This window comes from Pseudophryne corroboree, chromosome 1 (assembly GCF_028390025.1).
Source record: "Pseudophryne corroboree isolate aPseCor3 chromosome 1, aPseCor3.hap2, whole genome shotgun sequence".
Lineage (NCBI taxonomy): Eukaryota > Metazoa > Chordata > Amphibia > Anura > Myobatrachidae > Pseudophryne > Pseudophryne corroboree.
Genome location: NC_086444.1, coordinates 168,555,855 through 168,576,536, shown reverse-complemented (window position 1 = coordinate 168,576,536; position 20,682 = coordinate 168,555,855).

Here is a 20,682-nt window from a genome sequence, read left to right as displayed (position 1 = left end):
CCCAGGTCGTCTGATGTTCCACCTCCTCCATATCAAGATTTCACGGATGTGTTCAGTAAAGCTTCTGCTGATATCCTTCCTCCTCATAGAGAATGGGACTGTCCGATTGATCTCGTTCCAGGGAAGGTTCCACCTCGAGGCCGAACTTATCCGTTGTCTCTGCCTGAGACGCATTCTATGGAGGAATATATTAAAGAGAACCTAGCAAAGGGGTTCATTCGACCTTCTTCTTCTCCAGCCGGCGCAGGCTTCTTTTTTGTAAAAAAGAAAGATGGTGGTCTGCGGCCGTGCATCGACTACAGAGGTTTGAACGACATTACCATCAAGAACAGTTATCCTTTACCCCTGATTACTGAGCTCTTTGACAGAGTTAGCGGAGCTACCATCTTTACAAAGCTGGACTTGCGAGGTGCATACAATCTCATCCGGATCCGTGAGGGTGACGAGTGGAAGACCGCCTTTAACACCCGTGACGGACATTATGAGTACCTCGTCATGCCCTTCGGATTGAGCAATGCTCCAGCTGTCTTCCAGCATTTTGTCAATGAGATCTTCAGAGACATTCTATACCGTCATGTCGTGGTCTATCTAGACGATATCCTCATTTTTGCCAACGATTTAGAGGAACATCGTTTTTGGGTTAAAGAGGTTCTGTCCCGTCTCCGTGTCAATCATCTCTATTGCAAATTAGAAAAATGCGTCTTTGAAGTCAAGTCCATTCCGTTTCTAGGGTACATTGTGTCCGGTTCCGGACTAGAGATGGATCCTGAGAAACTACAAGCAATCCAAAATTGGCCGGTACCCTTAACCCTCAAAGGGGTCCAGAGGTACTTAGGGTTCGCCAACTATTACCGAAAGTTTATACGAGACTTTTCCACCATTGTGGCGCCTATTACTGCTTTCACTAAGAAGGGTGCTAACCCGTCCAAGTGGTCTGAAGAAGCCATGCAAGCATTTCATCTTTTAAAACAAAGGTTAATCTCTGCGCCTGTTCTGAAACAGCCTGACATCGACTCTCCTTTCATCTTAGAGGTGGATGCCTCCTCCGTTGGAGTAGGAGCGGTGTTATCTCAGAGGGCTAAAGATGGCCATTTACACCCTTGCAGTTTCTTCTCCCGGAAGTTCTCCCCAGCTGAGCGCAACTATGCCATTGGCGACCAGGAGTTGCTAGCCATCAAGCTCGCTCTAGAAGAGTGGAGGTATCTGTTGGAGGGAGCTTCTCATTCAATCACCATACTTACAGACCACAAGAACCTTTTATACCTGAAGGGCGCACAATGTCTCAACCCTCGTCAGGCCAGATGGGCACTTTTCTTTTCCAGGTTCGACTTTAAACTCCAGTTCTGTCCGGGCTCTCAGAATCGCAAGGCCGATGCCCTTTCCCGCTCATGGGAGCAAGAAAATGAGTCAGAGTCTTCAGACAAGCATCCTATTATAAATCCGTTGGCATTCTCCACGGTAGGGATGGACTCTACGCCCCCATCAGGGAAAAGTTTTGTGAAGCCGATGCTAAGGAAGAAGCTCATGCATTGGGCCCATGCTTCCCGTTTTGCCGGACATACAGGTATCCAAAAAACCCTGGAGTTTATCTCTAGGTCCTATTGGTGGCCAACTCTGAAAAAGGACGTCTTGGAGTTTATTGCATCTTGCCCAAAGTGTGCCCAACATAAAGTATCCCGCCAGTCGCCTGCGGGGCAACTGGTTCCACTATCCGTTCCCCGTCGACCATGGACCCACTTGTCGATGGATTTCATTACAGACTTACCCATGTGCAACAAGTTCAATACCATCTGGGTGGTAGTTGACCGGTTCACCAAGATGGCACACTTCATTCCTCTCACCGGTCTTCCGTCAGCTTCCAAGTTGGCTCAAGTATTCATACAAGAGATCTTCCGACTCCACGGTCTTCCTGAAGAAATTATCTCAGATCGAGGAGTTCAATTCACAGCCAAATTCTGGCGAAGTTTATGTCAAGTCCTCCAAGTCAAGCTAAAGTTTTCCACGGCTTACCATCCTCAGACCAATGGTCAAACCGAGAGGGTGAATCAGGACTTGGAGGCCTTCCTCCGCATCTATGTGTCCTCCTCTCAAGATGACTGGGTTCAATTACTTCCCTGGGCCGAGTTCTGTCATAACAACCAGTATCATTCTTCATCTTCTTCAACACCATTCTTCACCAACTTTGGATTCCACCCTAAAGTCCCTGAGTTCCAACCGCTTCCAGCAACTTCTGTTCCCGCAGTGGATATCACCTTGCATCAGTTTGCCAATATCTGGAAGAGCGTACGATCAGCTCTGCTCAAGGCATCGTTCAGGTACAAGAAGTTTGCGGATAAGAAGCGTCGAGCAGTTCCTGCTCTCAAGGTGGGTGATCGGGTATGGTTATCCACGAAGAATTTGAGGTTGAGAGTTCCCAGTATGAAGTTTGCACCTCGCTTCATCGGTCCTTTTAAAATTGATCAAGTCATCAATCCTGTTGCTTACAGACTCCAGTTACCTCCTTTCTTAAAAATACCCAGGACATTCCATGTTTCCCTGTTGAAACCGCTAATCTTGAATCGGTTTCATTCCTCACTTCCTCCAACTCCGAAAGTCCAAACTCAACGAGGCGTTGAGTATGAAGTGGCCAAGATCCTGGACTCACGTCACCGTTACGGTCAACTTCAGTATCTCATTGACTGGAAGGGTTATGGCCCTGAGGAACGTTCATGGACCAATGCTTCTGATGTCCATGCTCCTGCCTTGGTCCGGAGATTCCATTCCAAGTTTCCTCAAAAGCCAAAGAAGTGTCCTGGGGCCACTCCTAAAGGGGGGGGTGCTGTCACGATCCGGGTATCTGGACGCCATTTCTTACCCATCAGATGCCTCCTAAGGCTGGCTCAGCGCTCCAGGACCGGATCCCATCTGTTATCCTGATGTGTACATTCCTGTGTCCTCTCCTGTCGCTCTGGGACACTGTCACAGTGGACGCCATATTACACCTGGCATGGCGTCTCCCGCGGCCTCTGCCGCCGTCCCTGAACTTCTGCATGCAGAGTGTCTGAGTGGCGATTACGTCAGCCGCGGCCTCCGCTGTGTCCGCGTGGTTGGATGTGCATCTGTCAGCCTGGCGCCTCCTGTCTCCGGTGGCCGGCGCCGCCATTACTGTTTTCATTACCACATGGATTACAAACCAAACTTCCCTCCAAGTGTCTGCATGGGCGCAGCCATCTTGGATTCTGTCAGCTGATCATTTCCACCAATCTGTTCTCAGTATTGATAATTTGCATAATTGCCTAGCCAATGCCTTCCTTGCTGCAGGTATAAATACACTGTGCCTGAGCAAGGAAGGCGTCAGTGCTTTGGTTGTCAAACCTAGTTCCTGTTTGTCTCTCTCCTGTGATTGTCTTCCAGGTTCCAGCTCCTGTCTCAAGACTTCCACCATAGAGACCCGCACCAGCATTCCACCTGCGGTGTAGCCTGACTCTCCAATCCATTGTGGATTCATCTGTTTCCAGCTACAACATTACCTGCTTCCAGCTCAGCTTCCAGCAGAGTACAGCTTCCCTTAAAGGGCCGGTGTCCTTTCTACACTTTACCACTCTCCACCGGTATTATTATTTCTCCGCTCTAAAGTTCTACATTTCAGTTCATATTTCATCGCTCCCAAGTTCATTTATTATTTAACTGGTTCCAGCCAGTATCCACTCCGTGCTAACAACAGTCTGGTTCCAGCCAGTATCCACAGCAGCTGTTTTATCTTCAGCAACCCAGCTTTTCCTGGAACACCAGCTGGCACAATCCTGGGTTATCTCCATTGCTACAGTCGGGCCTGGTAAGGACTTTCCATCTAGAAGATCATAAGAACTATCTCACACTACCAGTGCCCTGTGGCTCCTGCCATCCTGTAGTACCCAGGAACTGTATTTATTCTTTGCTGACTTTTACATTTTCTTTTACTGCTGCTGTGTTGCGGAGTTGTCATAATAAACATCATTGACTTTTATCCAAGTTGTCGTGGTCACACCTTCGGGCAGTTATTATTCATGTTACTTACATGTCCAGGGGTCTGATACAACCTCCCAGGTTCCGGTACATCTCAGCCCCTACAACTGAGGCTGCCTCCCGTCAGCTCAGGCCCTCAGTTGTGACACAACGCCTGCAAGTTATGGGGGCCAATTGTTCAGGAAGGGGGCGATCAACCTCGGTTCGGGTTGATTCAGTAAACCGACCAGTCGGGTCGGCAAGGTACGTAATGTGTGAAAAATATGGTTCACATACAGAGGTTTTATGTGATGAATGGGAGAGAATGACAGTGCATGACGGGGAGAAATTCCCAAGAGTAGGTAGCTTTAGCCCAGAAGTGTTGCAAAATTTAAGGAGGAGGATATGTCTCATTAAATCAACAAAGAGACGAATCCAACATTATGATTATTTGCAGTTATGGCAACAGGAGGGTGAAATACAGAGAGGATTGGCTCTGGCGGCGGGATCTAATCCTATCAAGAAATTGATAGCGACGGCCCCGCCGCCACCATACATATCAGGAGAGAAATTGGTTGCGGAGAATGACGCATTAGGGTGTAACAAACAAACACTTAGCAACTGTGTAAATGTTAATAAGTTAACTAAAGCAAGTATTAACCTGTGCAAGTTGTACCCTGTTTTGAACTTTCCCCAGGAGTGTGATCAAGAGGACGAATCGGCAACAATATCGGCGCTCTCTCTAGCAGCCACCATAGCAGAGACAACAGTAGGCACGGCTCCACCCACGAGATTAGTAACAAAAGCCCCTAGCGGAGGGATAGGTGAGGTCGTATCTACAGGTAAGTACGGCACCATACACTACGCTGAAACCATTTCACCACAGGCTGTAGAACCTACACAGAGTGATGTTAGTAGACTTAATCCTGTTAGGGTAATAGCAGTGCCAAATGGGAAAACTGACACGACAGGAATCACACCTGTTAGGAACATTGCCATGTACAGCCCATTTTCCCGAATGGAATTAAGAACCATAGTGTCCGAATTCCCTGATCCTAGAAAAGACTTAGTTGCTAGCCAGAAATACATCAGAGACCTAGGGAACACTTTAGAGCCCAATAACAAAGACTGGCAGGTATTGCTGAGGGCATGTTTACCCTCCAATGTCGACGCAGCTCAATTTTTAGCTGACTGTGGATTAGATCAGGATGTACCTCTTACAGATGTGTACAACAAAGATAACGTAAAAAGAATAAGTTTACAGTTAAAGGAGTATTTTCCAGCGGTAGTTAAGTGGAACAAGATTTTCTCCATTAGACAGAAAGAGTCAGAAACTGCTGCAGAATATTTTCACAGGGCATTACTAGAAATGGCAAAATACACAGGTATAGTAGACATTAAAACGAACATAAACCATCGAGAAGTAGCAGTATCTGTACTAATGGACGGTTTAAAAGAGACATTAAAGACAAGGGTACAGACCACGCAACCATGTTGGCGAGGTCTATCGGTGGCTACTTTGAGAGAGGCTGCTATTGATCACGACCGGAATATCACCCGACACAGGGAGTCACAAGGTGATAAGTTAATGGCCGTAAGTATACAGGCCCTGACCACAAGGCAGCCTTTGTATAAATCACCAAACCCTGTGGGTAAGTCAAATGTGGTAACTTGTTTTTCATGTCATAGACAGGGACACATGGCACGAGACTGTAGAGTGAAACATTCACAAAACTCATATCAACCCCCTAGACAACGACACGACACACGACATTGGGAGCAGGGTCCGCAGAAACGGAGTTATGAGCCACATGCAGGGGAAACAAAAAGATACCCCCCGAACAGAGACTGGCAAACTCCTGGCAGTTCCCATTTAACCCCTTCACAAGTAGTTGCTGCCAGCGGGATTTAGGGAGGTCACCATACCCAATAGGGGTGTGGCCATACCTGGAATCTGCAGCCAGTAAAATTGATTGCAAATCTTGGAAGTGAACCCGAAATTGCAATCAATGTAGCTGGTAAATCATTAAACTTTCTTGTAGATACAGGGGCGGCCAAATCAGTGATAAATTCGACAGTGGGCATGAGAACCACTGGTAAGACAATTCCAGCCATAGGGGTAACGGGAGTAGTCCAGCACTACCCTGTTAGCAAACCAGCCGAGATTACAGTAGGGCCTTTACATACCAAGCATTCCTTTTTGCTGGCTGCATCGGCACCGACTAATCTCCTGGGAAGAGACTTATTGTGTAAAATGGGGTGCGTCATCTATTGTACTCCTGAAGGTGTATTCTTGGACATACCTGAGAATCACGCTCAGGAAGTGCAAGACATGTTAGACTCCCCATCAAAATGAATGTCACATACCATTATGACAAATAGGACTCCATCCCAAGTAGAAGAAATGACATCCCAGATACCAGAGTCACTTTGGACTAAAGACGGACAAGACACTGGATTGATGGCAAACGTAGCTCCAGTAATTGTACAAGTAAAAGATGGTAGGATAGCTCCAAAAATCCCACAGTACCCTCTGAAGCCAGAGGTGGAGTTAGGAGTTTATCCCGTAATAGAGCGCTTGCTACAACAGGGCATTCTGGTAAGAACGTCCAGCACTGCCAATAGTCCCATCTTCCCTGTTAAAAAGAGTGGGGGGAGGGGTTACCGGCTAGTGCAGGATCTAAGGGGGATTAACAAAATAGTTGAGAGTCAGTTCCCCGTAGTGCCAAATCCAGCTGTCATCCTTATGCAAATCCCTCCCACTGCGAAATTTTTCACTGTTATTGACCTCTGCTCCGCTTTCTTTTCGGTACCCCTGCACCCTGACAGCCAATATTTGTTTGCATTCACATACAGAGGAGTCCAATACACATGGACTCGATTACCACAAGGTTTCATAGACAGTCCAAGTATATTTTCCCAGGCTTTGCACGATTGTTTACAGTCTTTCCAACCAGAGAGTGGATCAGTATTAATACAGTACGTGGATGATTTACTACTGTGTTCTGATTCATTGGAAGCATCCCTGAAGGATACGAAACAGATCCTGTTTCATCTTTCAGACACAGGACACAAGGTTTCCAAAGACAAGTTGCAATTATGCCAAACTAAGGTAAAATATTTGGGACACTGTCTAACACAAGGACTGAGACACCTGACCGCTGATAGAATTCAAGCAATTAGAGACATGACTCTGCCACAAACCCAGCAACAGATCAGAACATTTTTAGGAATGTGTGGGTATTGCCGTAACTGGATCCCAGGGTTTTCCATTCTAGCGTTACCTTTGCAGGAGATGGTCTCCTCAAACAAACCTGATCGGATTTCGCATACAGACGAGTCTGAGTTGGCATTTGAGAGACTTAAACAGTGCCTAACGCAGGCACCAGCATTAGGTATGCCAGACTATGGGAAACCCTTTGAGCTGTACGGAACAGAAAGTGCTGGTTGCGCGGCAGGCGTCTTAACCCAAAAGCACGGTGATGCCAGCAGGCCAGTAGCATACTACAGCGCTCAGCTAGACACGGTAGCGCGATCCCTCCCCACATGCTTGCGAAGCGTTGCTGCGATAGCATTGCTAGTAACGAAAAGCGAAGATGTAGTGCTAGGTCACAACCTCACAATTCATACACCACATGCAGTGTCAGCCTTGCTAAATTCTGCCCAAACCAGGCACGTCTCATCAGCGCGGTTTACAAGATGGGAATTGGCACTAATGGCCCCCGTAAACATCACCATAAGGAGATGCAATGCATTAAATCCTGCAACATATCTCCCAGGTGTGCCTGGACAGGCACAAAGGGTGGAGGATGAGAGTGGTGGGGAAGGAGAATTTAATACAAAGGAGGACACACATGATTGTATGGAATATTTGACCCAAAATTTTACCGCAAGGCCTGACATCAGTGACAACCCACTGGAAGATGTAGATCTAACTTTCTACACGGACGGTAGTTGTCACAGACAGTCAGACTCGGGAGACTTGTGTACTGGATACGCAGTCGTAGATGACCAAGGCACCATAGAAGCGGAACCGCTAGGCCCACCTCACTCAGCCCAGGTTGCTGAACTGGTCGCCCTAACCAGAGAATGTGAATTGGCTAAGGGCAAATCAGCCAATATCTACACCGATTCTAGATACGCATTCGGGGTAGTCCATGATTTCGGAGCCCTATGGCGCCTCAGAAATTTCATGACGGCAGCTGGTACACCGGTAGTGCATGCAGCTCACATCAAAAGGCTTCTAACAGCGATACAGGAACCCGACAGAGTGGCTGTTATCAAGTGTAAAGCACACACATATAGCCAAGACCCAGTATCACTTGGTAACAGCCGAGCAGACGAAGCAGCTAAGTTAGCAGCTGGGACCCCCAGACAGACAGACACCACACAACTGATGGTATTTAATACCATCAACACACAGAAGTTGTGTGAGATGCAAAAGTTGTGTTCCACACAGGAAAAGGCAGTCTGGAAGGCAAAGGGATATGGCCAGGAGTCCTCAGGACTCTGGACGGATGGACAAGGTAAACCGGTGGCCCCCAGAGCATATCTCCCATGTTTAGCTGAGGCAGCTCACGGGCTGACTCATCTGGGCAAGGAAGGGATGTGCAAGTTGGTAAGAGCATATTGGTGCGCCCCAGGATTTTCATCTCATGCAAGTAAGAGAGCAATGTCATGCCTTACATGCTTGAGAAAGAATATCGGAAAGGCAATACCAACAGAACCATCTCATATCCCACCTACAGGCGGTCCTTTTCAGGTAATACAGATTGACTTTATTCAATTACCCCCTTGTCGAAATTTGAAATATGTACTTGTTTGTATAGATGTATTCTCAAATTGGGTCGAAGCATTTCCGGCGGCCACAAATACCGCCATGTTTACTGCTAAGAAAATTGTGCAGGAATTTGTATGTAGATATGGTATCCCTAGAATAATTGAAAGTGATAGGGGTACCCATTTTACAGGTGATGTCTTTCAAGGAATGTGTAAGTTGATGGGAATTGATAGCAAGCTGCACACTCCATACCGTCCACAGGCGAGTGCGAAGGTGAAAGAGTGAACAGCACTATTAAAAAATAAACTGAGCAAAGTTATGGCAGAGACAGGATTGACATGGCCAGAAGCTTTACCCATTGTACTGTACAGCATCAGAACCACTCTCAGGTCCCCTCTTGATCTATCTCCCTTTGAAATCTTGTTTGGTCGACAACCGCATGTTATGATTAACCCTCAGGATGATTTGAAGTGTAACAATGAAGTGACTGTAAAGTACTTGATTAACATGAGTAAACAGCTAAGGAATCAAAATGATAATTTGAAGTTGGTGATTCCTGATTTACCAGATAGTAATTGTCATGACATTGAACCTGGGGATTATGTAATGATACGGAATTTTCTACGCTCAGGTTGCCTTATTGACAGATGGGAAGGACCATACCAAGTCTTATTGACCAGCACTAGAGCATTGAAAGTTGCCGAGAGAGAGACTTGGGTTCATTCGTCCCATTGTAAGAAGGTTGCTGATCCAGAGAGGTCCCGTGATAAGGAACAGACGGTAGAGGAAGTTGTATCACTGGAGTGTCTGTTCCAGGAGGACTGAGGCGGCACCTGAGCATTGAGAATCACAAGATCAAAAGCAGTTGTCGATTCCCTGTTCCCTTTTATTGTTTTTCTCCACTTCCCATCCCCCCTCCCTCAAATTATTTTTCCCCCTTCTCATTCTTCTTCGTTTCCTCCTATAAGATGGACTTGCCCCAAGAGACTGTGATCCGGATTTTCCTGTTGACCATGATGTTGACCAGAGCAGTCTGTTCCGGCGAGAGTACCATGGAGGTCGAGAGAGGTTCTGGAATGGGTTCTGATGACAGAGATGGAGGCGTAGTTTTCCGAAAACAACATAACCAACAAGCAAAGGCGAGTATCAGAAAACGATCCGATAGCATTGACCATAGAAGGAATTGTGAAGGATTGTTAGCTGAAGAAAACTGTATCTGTAGGCTCTGTGACAATGTAGTTGAGGATGGATGCATCAAGAAATGCCAATCCAGTTTTAATATCCACATGGACCGGCATCCCTTGAGTGACTATCACTCCTTAGTGGGTAGTGTGTTAAATCAAACAGATTGTTGGGTATGCTCTCAAGTACCTCAAGGTCATAGCAAATCAGGACTAGTACCATTTCCTTTAACGATAGGGGAGGTATTTGAGCTAAGTGGTGGGAGGCCGGTGGACAAGAGGTTTAATATCTCCAGTCCTCCTAGTTTGAAGCTCCACCAATATCATGTGGATAGATCCCTCATATGCTTTAACATTTCCAATCCCCGAAAGCCGGGAAATTGGGAAGTGTCATGGAGTAACCAAACCATGACCTTTTCATATAGAGCAGATAGAATGCCGACAGATACAGAGCTTATACGCCACATAGCCAGTAGAGGAAAATCTTTCCGATATAGGTATACCCTAGGAAATAGGATTACGAGAGTTGGAGAGGTATCACCAGGATACTGTGCACATATCGTACAAGCTGATACGTGTACTAGACAGATGGGAGAATTAGGGTTAGGAGATTTCACATGGAAGATGTGTAATATGGTTATGTCCTACTCCGTCCCATATGTTCTCCCCGATGATGCATATTTCATATGCGGGAGGAAGGCGTATAAGTGGCTTGCCCCAAACTCTGAAGGATTGTGTTATATTGGAAAAGTACTGCCTGAAGTAATGACTGTATCACATGCCAAAATGAAAGATATACACCGTGTTGCCCAAGCTCCTTATACTCACACCCATTACGAGCACGTAGTTAAACGGCACCTGATAGAAAGAACAGAGCATCCGGCCTCTGACATGATCCATGAATCCACCGGGATTCAGTTTCTAACCGCGTTAGACATCACTCGCACCGCCAGAGGAGTGTTGAATTATAAATACATATCTGCGCTCGCAAATTTGTTAGACAATATCACAGAAATGTATGATGACACGTTTAGGTATACTGGAAGAGAACTTCAAGCTTATAAAACAGAACTGGTTCAGCATAGAATGATTCTCAATTATCTCACGGCAGTGACAGGTGGATATTGTGTCACACTGGCAACGCAGTACGGCGTGAAATGTTGCACATATATTACAAATAGTACCGAGGACCCGGTCGAGGTCATAGACCAAAAGATGGACGATATTCTCCAACTGAAGTGGGAATTTCGCAGGAGACACAATCTCACTCTTGCTGCTGTAGGTAATGAGCTGACTGGTTGGGTATCATGGTTGAACCCGCGAAATTGGTTCTCTGGTTTAGGAGAATGGGCTCAAGGAGTCATAATGGATGTTGGGAAGTTTCTCCTATGTATCTTAGGTGTTATCATAACGATTGGCTTGATATTTAGATGCGGTCAGGCTTTAACGAAGTGTAAACAAAGTACCAGGGTGATGAGTTTAAGGAGTGAGGAAATTGTAATTCCAATGGATTTGATTTATGACCCAAATGTAGAAACAATGATGTGATGAAAATGCGATTTCTACGGTCCGTTTCTTTCACCTGTTTTTCCGTTTTCTCCAAGGTAAAAAGACCCACTTGGACGAGGAATTTGATGATCTGATGGATTAAAGAAGAAGTTTTGACAACCTTATACACAGATATTTGATGAACTTTGCCATAGATCCCCAGTTTCCCTAGAAATTTTAAAATTACGCTAGCCCAACACTTTTGTAAATCTATGGACATTGACAAAGCTTTTTGCCCACACGCCTTTTGGCAAAAGCACAAAGAAGACTGCATTCAACAGACACCGAACAAGACTTCAACCGACAAATGTTCATTTACCTGCCATAGAATACCACTGCATTTACCGTAATTATGTCTTTTCTTCATCTCTACAACCTTCAGGTAATTACACACATAGGCGATAGGGAATACAGGCACAGATATCAGCAATCACATATTCCCCCATTCATGTATCATCAACTAAAATGTGCTCCCCATTTGTTACAACCACAGCCGAAAAGAGCTCGGTAAAGTTTGACAGCCCATCCACAGACCCGTACCACGGGATAAGAAGGAATTCAAATGTATACTTCGCAATGCCTCGAAGCTTGATTTAAAACACGTACGGCACGATGATACATGACCCCCAAACACGGATTCATACACACATGCTTCTGCTATCTCAATAGGTCATACCCTTTTCCTACCTTCTCCTCTCCTCCCCTACCCAACCATGGAAATGTATTAACCCCTGACATATATTTTTCTCGTTTTGAAATGTTTTAGGAAGTGGCAGTTATTGTTGACTGCCAAAGGGTGGACTGTCAAAGTCAGAAAAATATCACGATGCACACTGCCATATTTGCACCTCATATGTGTCCCTGCTGCGCATGCGTGCGCTCTCCCGTGCGTGCGCATACTCGCTGTTGCGGGCACCCGCAGGCGCACGGTATGCGCATTTACGGTAGAGATTGTATGCGTCTAGCGGGCGACTCTTTCGTTACATATTTCCACTATATAATGTATTTTGTAGATCATGGTCCCTTTGATAGATTCTGAAAGTTTGGTTAATGTAGCATGTTCATGGTCAGAGAAATCCCTCTTTGTTTGATACGAAGGGTCTGACAGGAGTAATACTGTGGTGTTTAGTATCCATCGGAAGAGTATTTAATTAGCAATATTCCGGTGTTGGTTTGAAGCGGATTAATCGCTCGTGCGAATAGTTATGGACATAAGAAGTTTATGTCCATTTACTATTATTTGCACTTACTTATTCATGCGGCAGGAAACCCAGTTTCCCACCCACCTGAGCAGTTGGAAATCGTCACAGCCCACCTGTATGAATCAACCTATGACCTTTTGTTATGATGCGAGGAGGAATTCCTGTGTCCAATGAACAATGAGATTGTAGGGACCATTGAATTGTATTGTGTGTGGGGCATAAATAGACAAGCCGATCACATCCAGCTCACTCTTCAACGGTTCTCATTGCTGAAAATCGGGAGCTGGATGTCCAGAGGCGCATGCGATCGTTCCCCTTGTGCGTAAGTTTTCTCCGCAATCATATTGTCTTTCTTGTTATTATGGGCCATATCTCTCTCTCTCTCTCTCTTCTCTTTCTCTAGTATTCTCTTAAACGTAATAGTATTGTATTGAATTTACTGTGTAGTTATCTGGTTAGTTAGTCTATGTTATATTGTAGTGTATGACTTGTAATTGTATTATTCTTTTTCAAGTATAACATTCATATTAGGCGTTAGACCCTAAGCACGGTATTTGTGTATTTCTTATAGTGTTAAGTATTCTCAGAGCGTCGGTGACGCTCGAACAGCTTTTAAGTTAATAAGGTTACACGGTATTGCATCTACACTCAATCTCCGCACCAAGGTTTACTGCATAATACACTGTTTTATGGTATAGTTACAAAGGTTTAACATTGTGAGCGTCTGCGCCGCTGGTGATCTCCTCGTGGTCTCGAGCGTTCGCATCGCTATAGCAAATCATTACGTTAGTCGGCAGCCAATGGTGTGCCTGCCTGTGATCTCTTGGCCGTGAGCGAACGTGACTCTTGAGCGTCTCGACCTCGGCTAAGCGATTGCTACGCAACGTGCGTACCCTTACGGTACTCCATACGTCAATAGCGTACAGTGTTCTTAGACCTCATAAAGGGTTTTAAATAAGATAAAATATTTAGCTTTATCAGTGGGTTGTAGACTCCGTCTCATGCTACCACTAGAGTGAAAGCACCGCCAGCTTTCAAAAGTGACCAAAACATCAGCCAGAAAGCATAGGAGCTGAGAAGTGGTCTGTGGTCACCACCTGCAGAACAACTCCTTTATTGGAGGTGTCATGCTAATTGCCTATAATTTCCACCTGTTGTCTATTCCATTTGCACAACAGCATGTGAAATTGATTGTCAATCGGTGTTGCTTCCTAAGTGGACAGTTTGATTTCACAGAAGTGTGATTGACTTGGAGTTACATTGTGTTGTTTACGTGTTCCCTTTATTTTTTTGAGCAGTGTATATATATATATATATATATATATCCCCCAACATGACCCTCTCCAGGAAGGACAGAATGCTCTGCTCCTGGACTTCCCTCTTAATTTATGATTACCATCACCTGTGGTGAAACACCTTTCTTATCCATTAACCTGTTCAACACAGGTGCCGGCAATCATTCATTAGGAGAAAAGTCCAGAAGCAGAGCATTGTGTCCCTCCTGGAGAGGGTTATGTTGGGAGGTATATCATACTTGCCTACCTGACCCTCTCCATGAGGGGAAAATGCTCTGTTCCTGGCCTTTCCTGGTAATGTATGATTGCCATCACCTGTGGTGAAACACCTTTCTTATCAATTAACTAGCTCACCACAGGTGATGGCAATCATACATTACCAGGAAAGTCCAGGAACAGAGCATTTTCTCCCTCATGGGGAGGGTCAGGTAGGCAAGTATAGGTATATATCATGATGTTGTATTGGGGATCATGTAGTTCACAGGTTCTCAAACTCGGTCCTCAGGACCCCACACAGTGCATGTTTTGCAGGTAACATAGCAGGTGCACAGGTGTATTAATTACTCACATACACATTTTAAAAGGTCCACAGGTGGAGTCAATTATTTCACTTGTAATTCTGTGAGGAGACCTGGAAAACATGTACTGTGTGGGATCCTGAGGACCGAGTTTGAGAACCTATGATGTAGTGTGTACAAAGACACAATATATCATTGTATCGTATTGTATTATTTACAGATATTGATGAAATCTACACTAAAGAAATGTACTTTCATTGACTAATCAAAACTAGAGAGATAAAAGCTCATTTCTGATTTTGGTAAATAACCCTCATGCTGGTGATTTTTTTAAAATGTTTCCTATTGTAAAGGGAGATGTTAATAAGCGCTGTGGTTGTAATCAGTGACATAATTGCCATATGTCGGTTGTTATGTGATCTCATGAGTGATGTAATCAGAAAATCCCTGAGGTGAGGAGAATTAAGGCAGCACATAACCTTAACAACCATTCTCTGTGTTCTGTAGCTGGATACTAAATCTTAATTGAGCTTTAAATAGTCTTTTCTGAACTGATATTTTTTTTGTAAAGTAAAAGGAACAGAAAAAAGTACATCTGATTCTGCAATATATCTGTCTCTGTACTGGTAACTTGAACAATCCCACTCCATATCACACCCCTGTGTAAAGAACAAGCCAGAAAATCCTTTGTAAGTATACCAAATGCAAATGGGGATATTTGCCTACTCTCCCCACATGTTTTGGGTTGGCTATGATGAGATTGCTCTATGCATACCTCCCATCATTATGAAAACTCTCCCTGGGACTTCTGACATGTGCCTACAGCAGCGTGCAAGGGGCTTTTCCTTGTGTGTGCTAAGCCACACACCTTGCTGTGGGACGCACGTGACTACGTGTTAGGTCCCCATTTCTCATCACACTGGGAGAAAGCCCACATCTCTGGCAGCTGCTGGGCTGCCTCCAGCATTTCCCAGCACTAAATGATCACCGCATGCAGGGAGGGTGAATTGATGAATGGATTTTTGGAGAGGAATAGCTTATTGCAGGGGTAGCCAACCCTGGTCTGTGAGAGCTACCAACAGTTAACGTTTTCCAGGTCTCTTCACAGAATCACAGGTTAAGTAATTAGCTCCACCTGTGGATCTTTTAAAATGTGTCAGTGAGTAATGAGTGCACCTGCTAGGTGAACTGGAAAATGTGAACTGTTGGTAGCTCTCAAGGACCAGGGTTGGCTACCACTGGCTTATTGGGTGCTAGATGGGAGAAGTTAATAGATGCTGAGTGGTGGGAAACTGGTAAATGAGGCTGTTGGGGCCAAAAGTGAATGGGCATATTGGGGTCTATTCACGAAACAGTGAAAAGTGTAGTGAAGTGAGCCAGTGGAGAAGTTACCCACGGCAACCAATCAGCTGCTACGTACAATTTTATAGAATGCATTTTAGAGATGTAACCTCAACACTATGGGTTGCCATAATCAACGTCTCCACTGGCTCACTTCTCCATGAATAGACCCCATTAGTGCTCTGGTTTAGCAACAAAGTGTAATATGTTTACAGATTGTGCATATAAAAAAATGACTCACCCCATAATTATAGACTTTGGTAAACATGTAAGTGCGATTTTAGGTAAATGGATTGCAGGTATGCATTGGGGAGTTAGGAGTGGGAAAGTGAAACGTTGCCTAGGGTTCCTAGAAACCCCACATTGGCTCTGCTTACCTAGTCTAAATTGTCTAGCCAAAGCTGACCTAGTCTAAAGGGGGGTACACACGTAGAGATCTGTGTTTAAAATCTAAGCAATCTGACTAGATTGCTTAGATTTTAAGCAGGGATCTGTCGTGTGTATGCCCCCCAGCGGTAGCGATGCGCGGCCCCGCACATCACTATCGCTGGCACTAGATTGAGCCTGCATGCAGGCTCAATCTAGCGGGTCGCTCACTTCACCGCTGTGTGAAGTGAGCGGCTCCCGTCCGCCTCCCCCCCCCCTCGCTCAGTACACATCTCTTCCATCAGTACCCCACTTAAGAGATATATACAAGTAGGGAGTGTGGGCACTCCAAATATCCATAGAGCATACTTGCCTACCTGACCCTCTCCATGAGGGAGAAAATACTCTGTTCCTGGACTTTCCTGGTAATGTATGATTGCCATCACCTGTGGTGAGCTAGGTAATTGATAAGAAAGGTGTTTCACCACAGGTGATGGCAATCATACATTACCAGGAAAGTCCAGGAACAGAGCATTTTCTCCCTCATGGAGAGGGGCAGGTAGGCAAGTATGCCATAGAGCAGTCTAAGCAGCGCACAGAAATCACTCTGCAGAGTGGATCAAAATGTTAAACAAAATTTCTCATATGTCCTAGAGGATGCTGGGGACGACATCAAGACCATGGGGAATAGACGGGATCCGCAGGAGACATGGGCACTCTAAAGACTTTTCATTGGGTGTGAACTGGCTCCTCCCTCTATGCCCCTCCTCCAGACCTCAGTTTTAGAAATGTGCCCAGGTCGACTGGATGCACTCTGAGGAGCTCTACTGAGTTTCTCTGAAAAGACTTATGGTAGGTTTTTTATTTTCAGGGAGATCTGCTGGCATCAGACTCCCTGCTTCGTGGGACTGAGGGGGCAGAAGTAGGAACCAACTTCCTAAAGAGTTTCATGGCTCTGTTTCTGGCTGACAGGATACCATTAGCTCCTGAAGGGAACTGAACGCTAGCCGTGCCTAGATGCTCACTCCCACAGCATGCCGTCACCCTCCTCACAGAGCCAGAAGTCAGAAGACAGGTGAGTGTTAGAAGACAGATCTTCAATCAAGAAAGTGACGGCTAAAGGTACCACGCGGCTGGCGGGAGCACAACGCGCCATGTTGCCCACACATACACAGGCACTGCAGGGTGCTGGGTGCGGGGGGGGGCCGCCCTGGGCAGCATGAAACCTATGGAAACTGGCATAAATAAGGGCCATAAGTTGCTGAGGCACAGTCCTACCCCCGCCAGTATAAAAAATTACCTCATAAAAGCTGAGGAGAAACACACCATTGAAGAGTGGAGCTTCCTCCTCAGTCAGCCAGCACACTGCTCAGCGCCATTTTCTCTCTCTCCTCAGGCTGCAGAGACAACACTGGTCCTCCTCCAATACTGAACAAGTATCAGGGTGCAAAACAGGGGGGGCCACAGTGAATTTAGTGCTATATAATTGTGTGTTTAACATTATAAAAGCGCTGAATGTCAGTGGGCATTTTGTGTTCACAGACATTGTGTTACTGGCGCTGGGTTGTGAACTGGCAAAATACTATCTGTGTCCTCCGACAGATTTTACTGTGGGTCTGTCCCCTATAAATCCCGGAGTGTCTGTGGTGTGGTTCTGCACGTGTGTGACATGCCTGTGGCAGGGAACTCTGTGGAGACATGTTAGGGACACAGAGGTGTAATATGATACCAAGAGCCTGACTGGGTGAAAGGTTACATGATAGTGTAAATCATATCAGTAAGAGGTTGGACTGAATCTCATACAGAAAATGAAAATAATCTGTTGAAGATGTGATTTTTAATAGTTCTGCCTTTCATCCACAGGGGCCTTTCTGGGTCACATACAAATTTGCACAAGTAGTACAAACTGATACCGACACGGACTCTGATTCCTGTGTCGACACTAGTTATTCCAGGGGAATAGGTCCTAAGTTAGCAAAAAAGCATTCAAAATATGTTTTAGCTATAAAGGAGGTGTTAGAAGTTTACCACAAGGAGAGGGTTTACTTTAGTAAAGAAGTAATGTAATTTTCCCTCCACCTCAGGTCTGATTTTACCTGAAAATAAATTTCTGATTCCCAAAAGGATGTCAGGCAGCTTACCTTTTTCCAAAAAAGGTGAGAGTCACCCCACATTTTAGACAGGGCCCTGTCATAAAAGAGAAAAGGTGTTTCTCCCTGCGCCTGGAATGGCTTCACTTAAGGAGCCGACAGACCGCAAGTGAGTGAGGTAATCTATTGATGTGGCCAATGGGACACTACTCAGGCCTACCATTGGCCCTTATTCCGAGTTGTTCGCTCGTTCTTTTCCTTCGCATCGGTGCGATTTTCCGCTAACTGCGCATGCGCAATGTTCGCACTGCGGCTGCGCCAAGTAAATTTGCTAAGAAGTTTGGTATTTTACTCACGGCATTACAAGGTTTTTTCTTCGTTCTGCTGATCGTAGTGTGATTGACAGGAAGTGGGTGTTTCTGGGCGGAAACTGGCCGTTTTATGGGAGTGTGTGAAAAAACGCTGGCGTTTCTGGGAAAAACGCGATAGTGGCTGGAGAAAAGGGGGAGTGTCTGGACGAACGCTGGGTGTGTTTGTGACGTCAAACCAGGAACGACAAGCACTGAATTGATCACACTGGAAGAGTAAGTCTCGAGCTACTCAGAAACTGCAAAGAAAAATCTTTTCGCAATATTGCGAATACTTCGTGCGCAATTCTGCTAAGCTAAGATTCACTCCCAGAGGGCGGCGGCTTAGTGTGTGCACTGCTGCGAAAAGCGGCTAGCGAGCAAACAACTCGGAATGAGGGCCATTGTCTGTGCGTGGGTGAGTAGTGCTATTGAAAAGTGGTCAGAAAACTTGTCATTAGACATTGACACAATAGATGGAAACGAGATACTCCTAACGTTAGGTCATATCAAAGACGCTGCTGCGTACGTACTAGAAACCATGAAATATATTGGTCTCTTGGGATCAAGAACCGCTACCATGGCAGTATCGGCTCAGAGGGCGTTGTGGATTCGCCAGTGGAATGCTGATGCAGATTCCAAAAGAAATATGGAGGCTCTCCCGTATAGAGGTGAGGCCTTGTTTGGTGATGGGCTGGATGCGTTAGTCTCGGCGGCTACCGCAGGTAAGTCGACATTCCTGCCTTATGCTCCTACACCGGCTAAAAAGACACATCACTCTCATATGCAGTCCTTTCGGCCCAACAAATACAAAAAGGCAAAAGGTTCCCACTTTTTTTTGCAGGTAGGGGAAGGGGAAAAGGAAAGAAATCCGCAGCATCTCCCGACCACTCCTGTTTCTGCCAAATCTGCAGCATAACGCTGGGTTTCCCTTGCGGGAGTCCGCTCGGGTGGGAGCACGTCTGAAACTTTTCAGCCAAATCTGGATTCAATCTGGCCTCGACCAATGGGTCTTACAAATAGTGTCCCATGGGTACAAACTAGAGTTTCAAGACGTCCCCCCATGCCGATTTTTCAAATCAACCTTGCCAGCTTCTCTTCCGGGAAGAGAGGCAGTAACAACGGCTATTCAAAAATTATGTCAGGATCAGGTTATTGTCCTGGTACCCTTTGCACAGCAAGGAGAAGGTTTTTATTCAAGCCTCTTCATAGTTCCGAAGTCGGACGGCTCGGTCAGACCGATTTTAAACCTGAAAAATCTGAATCTCTACCTGAAAAGGTTCAAGTTCAAGATGGAATCCCTGAGGGTAGTGATTTCCAGTCTGGAGGAGGGGGACTTCATGGTGTCAGTAGACATAAAGGATGCTTACTTGCATGTTCCCATTTATCCTCCTTATCTGAGATTCGCAGTACAGGATTGCCATTACCAGTTGCAGATGTTGCCGTTCGGACTCTCCCCGGCACCGAGGGTATTCACCAAGGTGATGGCGGGGATGATGGTCCTCCTTCGTTAAAAAGGAGTCAATATAATTCCTTATCTGGACGATCTCCTAATAAAAGCGAGATCCAGGGAACAGTTGGTGCAGAACATCGCACTCTCCCTGTCAATACTCCAACAACACGGTTGGATCATGAATTTTCCAAAGTCGCAGTTGGAACAGACGACAACATTGTCCTTTTTAGGGATGATTCTGGACACAGAAGTACGGAGAGTATTTGTTCCAGTGGAAAAGGCTCTGGAAATCCAGAAAATGGTCAAACAAATATTGAAACCAACAAGGGTGTCGATCCATCAATGCATTCGGTTGTTGGGGGAAATGGTAGCGGCCTATGAGGCCATACGGTTTGGCCGAATTCATGCCAGAGTATTTCAGTGGGACCTATTGGACAAGTGGTCCGGATCCCACCTACACATGCACCGGAAAATAATCCTGTCCCCCAAAGCCAGGATTTTGCTCTTGTGGTGGCTACACAGTTCTCACCTACTAGGGGGACGCAGGTTTGGGATTCACGATTGGGTCCTAATAACCACGGATGCAAGTCTCCGAGGC